Below are 15,645 nucleotides of genomic sequence, written 5' to 3'. Positions count from 1 at the left end.
AAGCCGTAATCCGCCCTCCGGTCTTGTCGTGGTGGGTCTTTCCAGGGGCAAGTCACCCCGTCTCGCGGGCTGGGGTCAGGCTCAAGGGGTCTCCCTCCGTACGGGTCGCGACCAGTCGGCGGCTGCAAGGGGGGGAGAGGGAGGGTCGGCTTAGATAAGGTGACCGGGTCCCAGGGAGATTTTGCCGGGTGAGTTGCGTCAGGGTAGGGGAAGGTGAACTCACAGGTCCCGATCAGGCTTGCAGGCAGGAGGTTGGAGAGGTCGGCGTCAGGCTAAGAGCGGGAAGGTAACAGGGCGTTGGCACCGCTCCTCTTCCTCCTCGGTCCGCGGTCCTGTTATGGGTGTCAGGAGGCTTTAATTGCTTCCAGCCGCGGTCCAATTACCCTCTCAGGATCTAGAGGTCCTAAGGCGGTGTTATGGATCTCAGGAGTTTAGTAAGGCCAGGATTTTATCAGGATTTTGATTTATCCCCTGGGGAGCTCTCCCCACATGCGACTCTCCATGTTGGTCGCTGGCCACGCCCCCCAGCTGACATGGTTTGGTAGAATGAACGCGATTAAGATGGATACACTCCCACGACTGCTATATATTTTCCAGACCGCACCACGTAACCTCCCAAACAGCTTTTTTGATAAACTACAAGGCCAAATACTCAAGTTCATCTGGAAAGGTGGCTCCAAAAGACTCAGTCACAAAAGTCTAACCAAACCAAAAGATAAGGGGGGAGTGGGACTTCCTGACTTCCGCCTATATCATAAAGCGACCATAGGAACATTTATACTAGACTTGTTCCATCACAGGGAAGACAAATTCTGGGTACAAACAGAGAACAGTAACAATATTCCTGAGACAAGGGGGGTGTTCTGGATCCTGGGTAAGGTACATTGGGAGAAAACAGAGATATCATTCATGATAAATACCTTGTTGGGTGCCTGGAAAGGGGGATGCAGGATGTCAGTCCCGGGGCCCTTTACCCCTTTGGTGGGAAACCCAAATCTTCAGGCAACCTTGCTGATGCGCAACCTGGAGTTTTTACCCCCAGGAGTGGAGGCTAGGGTTGGGGAAATGGTAGAATCAGGGGAAATACGGGATCTGGGGTCTCTGCGGGGGTCACGTGGATCGGCCCCGGGCTCATGGATGCAATACCTACAGATTCGTTGCTATCTGGGTAGGATTAAACCTACCCAAGGATGGTGTATGACACATACCCCCTTTGAGAAACTATGCGGTGCCTCGGAAACTCCCAGACACACGGTGTCAATACTCCACAATCAACTAGTAGAGGAACACCTGGGAAATCACCAACCTAGATGGATAGGTGTGTGGGAGGAAGCACTGGACCGGTCGTTTCCGGCGGAGTCCTGGGCTAAGGCGTTTCAGCTTACTCACAAAATGTCAATTTCCAGCAGACTGCAGGAGCTAAATTTTAAGATCATATCAAGATGGTACATGACTCCGGAGAGATTACACTCCTTCTTTCCCTCGACCCCGAACATTTGCTGGCGTTGCAGAGCAGGCACAGGTTCAATGCTCCACATATGGTGGGACTGCCCCATGGTTACTTCTATATGGCAGGAAGTTAAACACGTATTTGAAAGAGTATGTAGAGAATCTCTCGCCCTGATACCTGAATTGGCACTCTTATCCATCGCCCACGAGGGGCTCACTCACTCAAGACAGGCCTGTTAAAATTCTTCATTATAGCCACAAGACAGGTGATCCTTAGATTCTGGAAACAGAGCTCTGAGATCCCCAGAAGTGCATGGGTGGGAGCGATGGATGAGATTGAAAGATTGGAAAGACTCAGAGTGTCGGAGGACCTGACGGGATACGATAAGTTCTATCGAACCTGGGCTACTTGGATAGACATACGAAACACACCCATGTTTTTTAGATGGCTACTCACGGGTAAATGTGAGTAAGTGTGTGGTACACATATAATAATCAGTAAAGATAGGATTAGATCCTGGATAATCCCCCCCCCCTCCCCTTCCCTCCTCCCCTCTTACCAATTCCCCCTCTTTCCTTACCCTCTTCCACATGTCGATCAGAACCCAATTTCCCTTTGTTAACGTTAACCACAAGGAGCAACACGTATAGGAAGAATGTTTTGTGTAAGGAGTTTTATTGGTTGATTTTATACAGAAAAAGTTAAAATTTGAAGACTTCTTTTAATATGCACGAGTTGTATGGCTTCTTCAAGTTTCCTTTATGTGTAATAAATGTACTAATATTGTTAACAAAAAAGCAATAAAAATACTTTAAAAGAATTTAACGATCAGCTAGCAGTACACAAAAAGTGCAAGATGGGCGCACATTTAGACAAAACGATTATCGCTAAAACGATCGCCTTTTAGCGATTTTTTTTTTTTTTTTAGCGATCATCGGCTGGTGTAAATTGGCCTTAAGTCTTCTACAGAAAGTCTCCGCCCGATGAGGTGGAGAAACTTTTTAGCTTTGGATTGCCGCTCTTTCCTACTTGGATGACGTCTGCTGACCTGCAGGATGAGCTGGACTACTCCATCTGCCTGAGCCTCTATACAGATCCCGTATCCCTGAGATGTGGACACAACTTCTGCCGCTCGTGTATTGTGAGTGTCTTAGAGAAACTGAAGTCCGAGAGAGAAGAAGCTGGAAGAAGAGTCCAGAATCTAAAGGATCACGAGACAGAACAAAGAGAGACATCAGCCGCACTCACCGAGAGAGTCTCTGGTCTGTTCACTGATCTCAGGGAGAAGCTGGATGGTCTGGAAAAGACGGTCCAGGATGAAATTACCAGACAGCAGGATCAGGTGTCACTCTCAGTGTCTGGCCTGGTCAGACAGGTGGAGCTACACAAGGATGAGCTGACCAAGAAGACTACTCAACTTGAGGGATTATATAATATCACTGAGCCATTGATCTTCCTACAAGAAGATTGTGGTGACATCAGTAGTAGGAGTTGTGATGTCATTCGTCACTAGCAATAGCTGCTTTGTCAGCCATGGCAAGTTGCACAGAGCTCCAGAGAACAGCAGTGGGGAACCCGACGGCGCCAGCAAGGTGAGTATTGATTTTATTTTATTTTTTGAAAACACAGCCAAAGCTTTGTCAAAAATACATGACAACGCTGCTGATACCACAGTAAACGCAGCATTGAAAAACGCTGCGTTTCTGCAATGCTTGTGTATGGGAGGACTAAGGGGTCTCATCTGCGTGGGAATTTAGAGGGTTTATTACTTGTAGTGATGCTGAGATATGTACCTGCAGAGTCGGCTCCGGGTGTATGTGGGATGAGAGGAGCGGGAACAGAGACATATATTGCACCCCCCTGTCTACATGGCCCTTACTGAAATTACCGAAAGACCCTCTAGTCCAGGGGCTCAGACATTGGCGCAGTTTGCGTGATGATACGTTTGCTGTATGTGTCCGTATGTATTACAGTAATATAACTCTGTAGTGATAGAATATAAAGAGGGGGATTTATCAACTGCGTTTTAGCGCAAAAAAGTCACATAATTTGGCAAAAGTTGTGCAAATTTTTGAGCCGGACGCTGCTCTGCGCCACTTTCCTGAAAAGGGGGCCTGGCTACCCCGGACCGACACATTTATGTATAATTTACACCATAAAACTGATACAGATTTCTGTCCAGCAGCCAAGATGCATCTAATATATGAAGAGCCGTTCCCGTCCTCATGTATTCGGTGCATTGTGTGCCTGGGAAAATAATATTAAAAGGACACTACGGTTAGTTTTTTATTCAGTTATTAAGTAGCTTTTCCCCCAATATATATATAGGTCGGCTAGTGTTACTTTCCTTAATTACATTTTGTCTGAAGCTCCCAGCCGCCTCCTTTTCAGTGCTTCCACTTCTGACCATCTTAGATATACTTGGGGTTATGGATTCAGTTTCTAGTTAATTTCTCAGTCTGTGTGATACTATTACATGGATCTACCACTGAAACTATGTTGAGAGGGGCACTGGCACTCCTGTCAATTAGTGCTTCTTGTTACGGATTAGGAGTGTGGACCCACTGGACCAGCCAACCAGCCTGGCCTAGACCAGTCCTGGTGTGGTTGGCAGCTGACTCCCACAGTAAGAGGGACTGTTACCAGTAAATGAGGTGAGAGTCTGACCCTTGGCTTTAAAGGGAATGGGAAGACCCCTACCAAGAAGCAGGGCGATCACCTTGATAAGGACTGCCCTGCACTGGAACCTCGGGTCTGGCTATCCGTGTTGGAGTACCGAACACAGGGATTTGCAGCAGACAGATGTGCATGCATATGCAGGAAAGGACGGAAGCAAACCATAAAACAGGAACTGACAGAAAACAAACGTACAGACAGAAAGATATACAAGGAGCCTACACAGGGATGCTTGAGGAGACCTACAAGACACAGAGAAGACTGAGCACTCAGAAATTATGACATTTTCTGTATTCTGAAATTTCCAGAAAACTTGATAACCCACAACTGCAATAAAATGTGTCTCACAAGGTGAGAAGCAGAACCAATAAGGAACGTTCACTGATCAAAAAAAGGGGAAATTTATAGATGTTTGTGTCTGTTTGATAATCCAGAATATATTATCCTCTTATGCTGGATTACAGGAATGTTACAAAGCATATAAGACTCCCCGCTGCTGTATTACGGTGGGTGAGGAGGGCTTCATCCTGATTGAAGCAGACCTATATCTACTTTATATCATGTGGTAACTATGTTTTTGTTCACTTCACTATTAATAGAAAATAAAATTGATATTTTTGGTCAGTTTCTTGAGATGACCAATGAAATCGCTTTATGGCCGTTTGTAAAACTTCCATTCATTTCAATTACGAGTGACTGGACATGTGCAGACTGAATTGATGTCATCAGTTAGGGTTCTAAGTCTTCCCCCAATGATCAGGGAGGACTAAATGCTCATGTCACTTCCGGCTCCTGGTTGTAAGTATCTGGGATTCCCTGGATGGCTACTCGCCCTCACCAAAACATGGATTCAGCAGTCCGATTCCAACTCCCACCCCCGCTGCATTGTCCTATAATGGCCTGAAGTTCTCCCACACCCCCAGATCGGACGACAGGCGCGGCGGAGGAGTAGGCGGAAGAGTCGTAGGGTGTGGACAAGAGTGAGCCTTATTTTTCAACTTTCTAAGAGTGTAGCTCCCTCCCCCTATCTCGTTCTAATCAACAAAAAAACAATCTGTGCAACATTTTAGCTCAATCGGACAACTGCGAGGCGATCCTCATCGATCGTGAAGTCTTTAAATTTTTGCCCAGAAATTCATTTTTTCAGATAGAAATTTTATTTTTAGTTATTTTAGTTATAATCAGTTTTCATTAATTTTAATTAGCATTCCTATTGTTAAGTTAAGCCGGCGCTACAATTGATCTGACGTACAATTATGTTATGCGTGAATTATGTTATGTGATTTGCATGCTGTACTTTTCCTGCATTAAGGGCTCATGTCTACGGGCGGGTTTGAACTCCGGGATCCGCGTGGGACACCTGCGTGGATAATCCGGAGTTCAAGCCGCCCGTAGACATGAGCCCATAGGCAATTCATGGGCGCCCGCAGCCTAATTAAAGCATGTGGGTTTGTTTTCCGAACCTTCTGGTCCGGAAAATAAATCGCAGCATGCAATGTTTTGCTGCGGGACCAGCACGGATGGCTTCTATTAAAGTCAATGGAAGCTGTCCGGTCTGCGGCACACCCGGTACTGTCACTCAGGGTGTGCTGCGTTTCCCGCGGGAAAGCAGGAGATTTTCCAAAAACAATCTTCACTGTGCATGTGCTGGGGGCATGCCGGCTAGCGGGCCCGTCTACATGCACAGAGGAGATGCCGGATGACCCTCACGCATCCAGACTGGTGAGTACTGTCCTCATGCCGCAGGCAGGGTGGGATCCTGCTGCGGGACTCCCATTCATGGAACCCGACCTGCCCGTGGACATGAGGCCTAAAAGTAACATCGCTATTACTGGAGGCCTTGCTGTTAACATGGCTCCCTATGTATAATGCTGTGTACCTTTGGTCTGCCTTATACATAGGGAACGTTGTCAGGTTTTATCACTGCGCTTTTACCACTGCTTACAGAAGTGGAATTGTAAAACTTGAGAAGCCGGTTGTTGTGAATGCCGCGGCAGGAAGATGTCCAACCCATTCAGGATTACAGTAACCTGTTTACAAAAGATGAAACTGAGAAACAATTTGTTTTACAGATCGCGGCCGGAGACCGTGAAAAATACCCAACTGCTACTAAGTCTTCTTTCATGAAAATATAATGTTCACTGTTCGTTCACATTAGGTTTTAATTCCATAGAAATTATTGCTGTAAATAGAAATGTGTTTCTCTTCTAGAAATTGTGGCCTTATTAAAAAAAACTTTTTTACATTTTTTCATGCTATTTCAGGATGTGTCCACATAAAGTTCTCTAAGAAGAGAATAGAAAATGTTCAAGATAGGGAAGAGTATGCTGCTTTTGAACGGAATTAATCATTGTGTAATGCGTATGCTATGTTCCAACTTCAAGCCTTTTGAGGGTCACCTAGCAGTTGTCCGATTGAGCTGAAGTTTTGCACAGTCCTTTTTTTTTTTTATTGTAACAAGATTAGGAGGTGGGAGCAACAAAAGTTTAACTTTGGGAAAACTACCTATAGCTAAAAGACACCCTAGTGTGGACTTCGAACGGCGAGAAGGTGGGCGAGGGAACAGGCCTCTGTGCCAGAGAGCTAGCCACCCATTTCAAAGAAAAAATCAAAAAACATCCGAAATCTCAGAAAGCTGCACGGCTAGCTCAGACCCTGGTCTCTTCAGCACTGCATCCATCCATCACTCACTCACTTTCTATATTAGAACCAATGATGGAGGAAGAAGTCTCCAGACTGCTCTCCGCTGCTCACCCAGCCACCTGCGCCAACGACCCTCTTTCCTTTTCCTGTCCCTTTCTCTGGCTATCATTACCTACTTAACCACAATTTTCAACCTCTCCCTAACCTCTGGCATTTTCCCCTCCTCATTCAATCACTCCATCATATCCCCTCTGCTAACAAAAACGACCCTTGACCCGACTGACGCTGCCAACTACCAACCCATCTTAAACCTCCCCTTCATCTCCAAACTACTAGAACACCTGGTCTATTCCTGTCTCACACACTTTCTCTCTGATAACTCTCTCCTAGACCCCTTACAGTCTGGCTTCTGCCCCCTACACTCGACTGAAACCACCCTAAGGTATCAAACGACCTGATGACGGTAAGACTACACCTTACTAATCCTCTTTGACCTCTCTGCTGCTTTTGACACTGTTGACCATGACCTCCTCCTCGCTACGCTTCACTCTATCAGCCTAAAGGACACTGCCCTGTCCTGGTTCTCCTCCTATCTCTCTGACCACTCATTCAGCATCTCATTCGCTGGCTCTACCTCCATTCCACTTTCTCTCTCTGTTTGGGTACCCCAGGGCTCGGTCCTTGGCCCCCTCCTCTACTCTATCTCCACAGCCCCAAATGGACAAACCATCCACAAATTTTGCCTCCAATATCCTCTCTACGCTGACGACACCCAGCTATACACGTCTTCCCATGACATCTCAGCATCATTCTTCCAAAATATCATTGACTGTCTGTCTGCTGTCTCTAACATTATGTCCTCCCTTTTTCTCAGATTTAACCTCTCAAAAAATGACCACCTTGTCTTTCTGCCCTCCAGCCGACCCCCCCCCCATTTGTATCCCAATAACTGTATACCACATGTACTTTTTGCACCTCCCATATCGCCCCCACCCCGCTACTTCCAATTAGTTGTATACCATGTGTAATTGTTGTTTTGTTTGTGTTTCTCATGCTTTGAAAGCGCGGCAGAACAAATTTGGCGCTATAGAAATAAAGATTATTATTATTCATGGGGTCTCAACTGGGGTCTGTATTCAGGGGATCATAGTCATTACTAATATAAAAATGTAATATAGTGCTAGAATAAAAAACACCACTCTCAGATTGGATTGATAAAGGCTGCAGTATTTAGTCAAGGGCTACATATTAACTCCAATTAACTAATAAATGTAATGAATCAATACCTTGGTAGCATGTAATCACATGGCCATAGACTTATTCCTACAGACTGAGTCTGCCATGTCCAAAGTCCAGTTATACAACTGAAGCAATTTCTATGCACTATCTGCTTTTACTCCTGTTTGTAACTTTTTGCCTTTTTAAATAATGTATTCTAAACCACTAATCCAGTGGATTTAGGAGCGCGGAGATTGTTTTTTGATTTATGCGTATTGTTGCCACCCATCCCTTGCATTTGGTTTGGGTTATCTTCTCACGCTGCTTTTGTCTTTGAAAAAACTCTGGATTTTTATTTGACTCTACTACCATTACTTCGTACAAAACGGGCCAGGAATGCAGTTGCCAACGGGAAGTTTTCTTTTTGTGAACCCCCGCTGGGCGCCAGGTAAGTCCATTTTTGCTCCTATTAAGGTGTGTTCATTGTGTTATACGAATACATGGTTCCTTAGGCGCTGTCCCGCTCATTATATCAATACTGACACTGGCAGTGAGACTTCGGAAGTCATGCTGAAGTGGGTTATTTATCTCCAAAGCAACCAGGGGAAGAAAGTGGTGTGATACACTACGCCCTCACCAGTCTTGTGTAGTGATTTTTTGTCTTCTCTCCAATACCCCTTTTATTGTAGTTGGTAAATTCACTCTTTACTGGGGGCATTAGGAGATGTTTCAAATGGGTTAGAACACTGAGAAATACCCATCTCGGACTTTACCCCTGGTTTATGAACTGTGCCAAGCTCAGCTTTATTTAAGAAGCGGGGGAACTGTAGTACCCCTGAGTTGGGGTCCCACAGCACTTTATTAGCTACCTCATGTGGTGAGTGGCAGAATTCACCGTAACCTTTCCTGTTACCTGTCACTCACACATGTCTGGTGCTGGGATTGGATGAAGAGATCACTCCTTAGCTCAGGATTGGCTAGTGGGGAGAGATAACAGGCAGAGCGTGGGTGGGGTTAGGTAGTGTAGTCAAGTCTAGTGGGGAGAAGAGAGGAGTGGGGATAAGAGAGAGGAGTAGAGTGAAGGAGAGTCTGAAGAGGTAATGGGAGAGTGAGGTCGAGAGGCTAGCCTAGCCCAGGCCTGGAGAGAGACTGGCCAAGTGCTGGAACCGCACCGTGGAGGATAACTAGTCGTGGAGTCAACAGGAAGGGAGAGCAAGAAAAAGGAAGTGGAGTCTTTTTGAACCCTGCTAGGAGGAATCTAAGCCAGGGCAGACCTTGCGCTGCACATATATGCTTAGACCTGGGTGCACAGTACTCTCCCCCTCAACATGCTGTTTTAGCCCGACATTGTTTTTTTTCTGCAGAGTCCTCTGTCCTCCTGGTGCCAGCTCCAGTAACTTCCTGTGCCTGCAGCAGCAGGGGAGGCTCCACCAAATACCGCTGCTGCTTCTACTCCTCTCCGACACTCTGTTACATTTGGGTGATCAATTGCCTTAGATGCTCTATGACGGTGGTTGCTGCTCCGTCTTCACACAAAGCTGAATACGGAAGTCCTGCTCTTTTTATCCCTGTCATGGAATATAAAGTGTTAAGTTTCAGAATGCAATAAGTGTATATTTCTTACCTTGTATTGGACTATTGACCCTTAAATAGAAGACTAAAACCTATGCTTTGTAGTGCCAGTAACTAGGATTTTAAGATAAGAAGTCAATAGACAAATTAAATAAGGCTAAGAGAGAAGACACACAACTATTGTAGAAAGAGTGTCTAATGCAACAACAATATCCTGACTGTACAGATTTCCATGTCTAAGACGGGCCTTAAGAGCTTTGAGACTATTTGGTAGATGTCAATAAGCCTTATGATCAGTAAGCTTTGTCACCTATGTAACGCTAATCTTTGTACCAAGTAACTTTTGAACACGCCCTCTTCTTTCTGTATAAGAATTGCTAATGTTGATAATAAAGTAGAATTCATTGAGTTCTCATGGAGAAGTGTCTTCACATAACATGGAGTGATTTCATGCTATTGATAGATAATTGCTAGCAAATCTTCTCATCACGGGCTTCCATATCTATGAATTTGGCACCTGGCAACGAGGTCATCAGATCGGTACCGGTGTGGTCCGATAACAGCTGACGCCCGGAACAGGGACCGAGAGACCAGAACCTCTGACCCGTCTTACTCTGGAAGGACAGAATGCACAGACCCATAATCAGGACAAAGCCGGCTGGTAAGAAACTGTTATTCTTATCCCTCATTGTGTCTCTGTGGTTCTGTCTGCTCAAAGTTGGGTAAGTGTCTTCATTTATATTGAGTAATTCATTTAACGTCTAAACTCGGTCTTTTTCATATGACAAAGAACCCTGTCAAATAGGCTGTCTCGTTGTCTAGGTTTGAATGAAGGTGTAACTCAGTGTGTTTGAAGGCCATAATAGTATCAATAGGTTGGATAATTGTCCTAGTGTGGCTTTTCTATGATCTAAATTCCTTAATCTACTGGTAACGTGTTCCGGATCCCTGACGAGGGACTGATGGTTTAGGTGGGTCCTGCACTGTGAAGCCCTGAGTGTTTAGGGTCATGCAGCGGGAACACCTGTGTATATGATTTAAGTGGGTCCTGCACTGTGAAGTCTGAGTTTTTAGAGTCATGCAGCGGGAACACTTGTACTGTATGTTCCTGTAGGAAAAGTGTCTGATTTGTGACAAGAATCTCTTGCCATAGTCGACATGATATCCTCAGACGGGGTTACCCTCTCCTCAGATAAGGAGAAAAAAGATTATTTAAAACCCATATAGCTTACCAGTGAACCATGGGTAACAGATGGTCTAAGAAAGCCACCTTGGATGAGTCAGAATGGACAATGGCCAAAAACATAGTAAGGAATATGGAAGGTAAAGAGATAGCTAAAGAATGTAAGGCTTTGATGTCTATCATGAAACAAGATAACAGACATTGGACCCCACCCGTCTGTGGTCAAATGCAATGATAGAATATAAAGGCAGTTTTAAAAAATGCTAAACTCCTGGAGGCAGCTGAAGGGTGGGACAGATGTGCCCGCCTGGTTGGTAAAGGGAAGATAGAAGAAATAATTGAAAATGATGGTGTCCGTAAGTACAGAATAAGAAAGACAATATTACTAAAAATGCCAGATCCTGAGAAACAACCCATGGGGTTCTATAGAGCTTGTCTACAGTTAGCAGGAGTTTATGACTGTTGTTATAAAGATCTAGAAGAAGTGGCCAGACATATGGCTGATCCCTTCTTCCCCTTGATGATGGAGGAATTTAACCCTTAGGTGTCCGGTTCAGGGGCTACTTTCCTAAATCATCTGAAAGACTGGACTTCAAAACGTATGACAGAGTTAGGAATTACCTTGCATGATATTAGGCAGAATCAGCAGAATTTTTTTGTCTAGGATTCTGGTAGCGTGGAGGGACTTGGGATACAGTCCTACAGTCCCACAAGCCTTTGTGGAAGGTCTTAAAAAGAACCCGAAGGACAAACTAGAAGCTGCCAGTCCTGAATGGCATACTCTAGAGGCTCAGGCTCTTCTTCAAGTTGTCTGCGGTTTGGAGTTAGGCTCCCGTACTACTGTACTTGTGAGCCAGGACAATAATGAGTCCCGAAAAGCTATCACTTGCTACAACTGTGGCAAACAGGGCCACATGCGTAGACAATGTAGGGCACCTCCTAAGGCTTAGAATGGACAGTACAAATCCTGACCATTCTCCTCTGACCATTAGGAAACAGGCAATCCGGTGTCTGTGCTCATTGATGACGTCTGCCCTTTGCAAGTTAGTAAATCCGGAAAGCGCTCAGTACCTATTGTCTCTGACTGTAGGTTTAGAAGGTCCTCTCCCCTTTCTGGTAGACACTGGAGCAGCCACTAGTGTAATATATAGCAGACATGTCAAAGAGAGTGACGTCAGTAAACAAAGCCTTTTATGTGTAGGATTAGATAGAACACCAAAAGATAGTCCTTTGTCTAATCCAATGGAAGTGAAGTTCACAACCAATTATTCTCTGACTACTCGATTGTTGGTTAGTGAAACCACTCCTCTCAACCTATTAGGAGTGGATTTGCTGCAGAAAATCCACACCTCTTAGGCCTCATGTCCATGGGAAAAATCAGGCCCGCTCCGGATTCTCCATGGAGAATCTGCAGCAGGTCCCTCCTGCCCCGCGGACATGAGTGCTGAAAATAAGAATAAATCAGAATAAACTTACCTCCCGCCCGCTCCGGATCCTTCCTTCGCTGCGGCGTCATCTTCTCTGCGTCGCGGCCGGATCTTCTTTCTTCGGCCCGGCGGATGCGCAGGATGACGTCGGTGATGTGCCCTGCGCATGCGCCGACCCGAAGAAAAAAGATCCGGCTGCGACGGAGAGAAGATGGCGCCGCGGCGAAGAGAAGAACCGGAGCGGGTGAGTAAATTCCGATTTTTGTCTCCCGCGGATCCGGATGGCTTCCATAGGCTTCAATAGAAGCCCGCGGGAGCCGTCCCCGCGGGAGACCCGCACGAAAATGGAGCATGGTCCAGATTTTTTTATGCTCCATTTTTTTTTTAATCACTTTTATTGACCATCCGCGGGTATTTATCTACCCACGGGTGGTCAATGCATCCCTATTGGATGCAGATCCGCGGCAGGAGAAGAGTTAAAATCCGCTGCGGATTTTAATTCTTATTTTGCCCGTGGACATGAGGCCTTAGAGTTCAGGGAGGATGGGTTGGGTAAAATCACGGGTCAGTTAGCAAAGAAAGAAATCTGTATACTAGCTGCATTTTGTCAGTCTTCAGAAACCCCTATAGCCGTTTCCACACCTTTGTTGTCAGAGGAGGAGCTGGAAAAATGCTTACAAGTTCCGGCCCCACCTTTGAAGTGAGGGAACAACGGATATAGGCAGACTAGCAGTACCGCCAGTTCAGGTCAGGTTGAAACCAGGAGTCCCATTGCCATGTATTTCTCCATCCCTCTGTATAAAAGACAGTAAGTATTTGTTTGCTTTCACACATAGGCAAGCAATATACCTGGGTTGTGACTCTGCAGCGAGCTCAGATATCACCCTCCCTGTTCTCACAGCTCATGGGTCAAGTGTTAGAAGGCTGGCAACCTGAATCACAGGCTGCTGTTGTGTTACAGTACTTTGATGACCTTGTACTCTGTGCTACATGTGTAGAAACTTGAATTTCTCTTCTTCAATTCCTGGTGAAGAACGGATGTAAGGCGTCAAAGAAGCTCCAGTTCTGATGTTCATCTGTTACTTTTCTTGGACATTGACTCACTGCAGGAGCTCGTCATCTCACCAAGGACCGCAAATCTGCCGTTATGGACATTAAGGTACCCGCTTCTGTCTCTAAACTGCGTACCTTTCTAGGACTTGTTTCTTATTGTAGACCATGGACTGTGAATGATTCGCAGCTGATGTAGCCACTGTATGACTGTCTCAAGAAAGAACCCTTCCAACTTACAGAAGTAGCCATCTTGGTAGTCCTAGCCCTGGGCTTATCCAACTACAACAAACCCTTCTGGCTCTACCGCAATGAGAACAATGGACACGCAGCAGCAGTCCTTACATAGCAGCACGGAGGGCACTAACAACCCGTTGCCTACTACTCCAGCAGAATAGCCCCTATCGCTAGAGGATCACCTTCCTGCCTATGAGCAGTAGCAGCAGTCTTCAGGATGTTGGACAAGTCAGCAGACCTAGTTCTGGATCATGAGGTACAACTGTTAGCACCATATGATATCTCTGCCATTCTAACATAGGTTCAGCCTAAGTACTTGTCTGCAGCCCGTTGTCTGAAACTCCAATGTGCCCTCCTAATGCCTGCCAACGTTACCATCACCCGCTGTCAGACTTTTAATCCTGCTCCTCTCTTACCAGAACAAGATGACACTGACCAAGCAACTGAAGAAGAACCTCACAACTGCGCCCAGCACATGCATATGGAAACTTCTGGTTTTGATTCCATCAAGGACACTCCACTACTTAGTCCCGATTTAACCTTGTTCGTTGATGGCTCCAGGTATGCTGTAGATGGACAATTTCACCCCTGTCCTTCATCAACAGTCATTACTTGCACACGTCTCAGCCCAACCGGCTAAACTGCAGGCCCTTACACAAGCCTATACACTTTCACAAGACCGTTAACAATTACACGGACTCTAGATATGCCTTGGCAGACCAAGCAACCAAAGCAGCCCTGCTGCCCCTCACACCGGCAGTTCTGGCCACCTGCCAAGAAGACGCCATTTCACCATCGCTAAATGTCTCACAACATCTTTTGCCTTTTCAGAAACAAGCATCCTCCCATGAAGTGTCGGGTTGGTAAACAAAAGGAGCTACTTCAGATTCCAGTGGCATGTGGACACTTCACGGGAAGCCTTGCCTGCCAAGAGCCTTGTTTCCGGTGCTAGCCTCCATAACACATGGCCTCACGCATGCCTCTAAAACTGCAATGTGTGATCTTGTTTCCAGGTATTGGTATGCGCCTGGTTTTTCGGTAGTTTCTGTATCTTATACTCAGGGATGTATGACTTGTGCACTGTCCAACCCAGGTAAAACTGTGAAAACCCCTTCTAAACACACTCCTAGGCCCTTATACCCCTTCCAGAGGTTGCAGATTGACTACATACAACTTTCTCCAATCTGGACCATTTCAATACGTCCTTGTATGTATTGCTCTCTTCTCTGGCTGGAGACTGACCCCGTTTCTGCGGCTAATGCCAAAAAAACAGCCAAAAAGCTTCTTTCTAAAGTTGTCTGTAGGTTTGGTGTCCCAGAAACCATTGAGAGTGACCGTGGTGCTCCCTTTACTGAGATGGCAGGGATGTTAGGCATAGAACGGGCATTTCACACACCCTACCATCCTCAAAGCAGTGGGAGAGTAAAGAGGCTGAATGGGACCAGAAAAAAAAAAAAAAAGATAAAATTTTAAAAAGCAATGACCGAATTGAATAAACCTTGGCCTGAGTGTCTTTTCTTGTCTCTCTTGTCAATAAGACACACGCCCACCAAACAGACAGGTCTCAGTCCTTATGAGATTCTGTTTGGTTCGGCCCCTTGTCTAGGCCTAAACTTTCCGCCCCAATTACAGGTTCAATTTGAACATATGTTACCTCCATTGCAGGATGTCTGGTGGATTTGTGGTGATGGTAGGATGCGTGCAACCCTGCCCAAATTTTGGAAAGGTAAGTGTGCACCTACAAAAGTACTCCTCCCCTTTCAGCTGTTCGCAGCTGGGTGGACAGAACACACAATCACCCCCCCCCCCACCAGGACATAAACAATCTCTGTGTAATCTACCAGGTGGGTCTTTTAATGCAGGTATTTATATTGATGAAATAGGGGTAGCCATGGGAGTGCCAAATGAGTTTAAAGCCAAAAACCAGATTACAGGAGAAATCTTTCATCCTTGGTGCACAATTAGAAAAAATATTGATTGGATTAATTCTATATATTATAATCAACAGAGATTTGTAAACTACAGCAGAGATGCCATACCAGGATTAGTGGAACAACTAGGACCAACATCCTCTATGGCCTTTCAGAACCGACTTGCTCTGGACATGCCAATAACAGAAAAAGGAGGAGTCTGCAAGATGATTGGGGATCAACAACACGGATCTGGACGGATCAGTGACTAAAGCTTTG

At 45.7% G+C, this 15,645-nt stretch overlaps 1 long non-coding RNA gene across 1 annotated transcript; it reads left to right on the top strand.

Annotated features, from left to right (window-relative positions):
• Positions 1–8,403: 8,403 nt before the first annotated feature.
• On the top strand, positions 8,404–14,036 carry LOC136577048 (uncharacterized). The gene is made up of 4 exons (XR_010786436.1): positions 8,404–8,435; positions 10,023–10,220; positions 13,203–13,712; positions 13,876–14,036. It is a non-coding gene; the product is annotated as an uncharacterized lncRNA (long non-coding RNA).
• The last annotated feature ends 1,609 nt before the right edge of the window (positions 14,037–15,645 follow it).

This window comes from Eleutherodactylus coqui, chromosome 8, assembly GCF_035609145.1.
Source record: "Eleutherodactylus coqui strain aEleCoq1 chromosome 8, aEleCoq1.hap1, whole genome shotgun sequence".
NCBI classification, from domain to species: Eukaryota; Metazoa; Chordata; class Amphibia; order Anura; family Eleutherodactylidae; genus Eleutherodactylus; species Eleutherodactylus coqui.
This window is presented reverse-complemented; position numbering and strand designations above follow the sequence as displayed.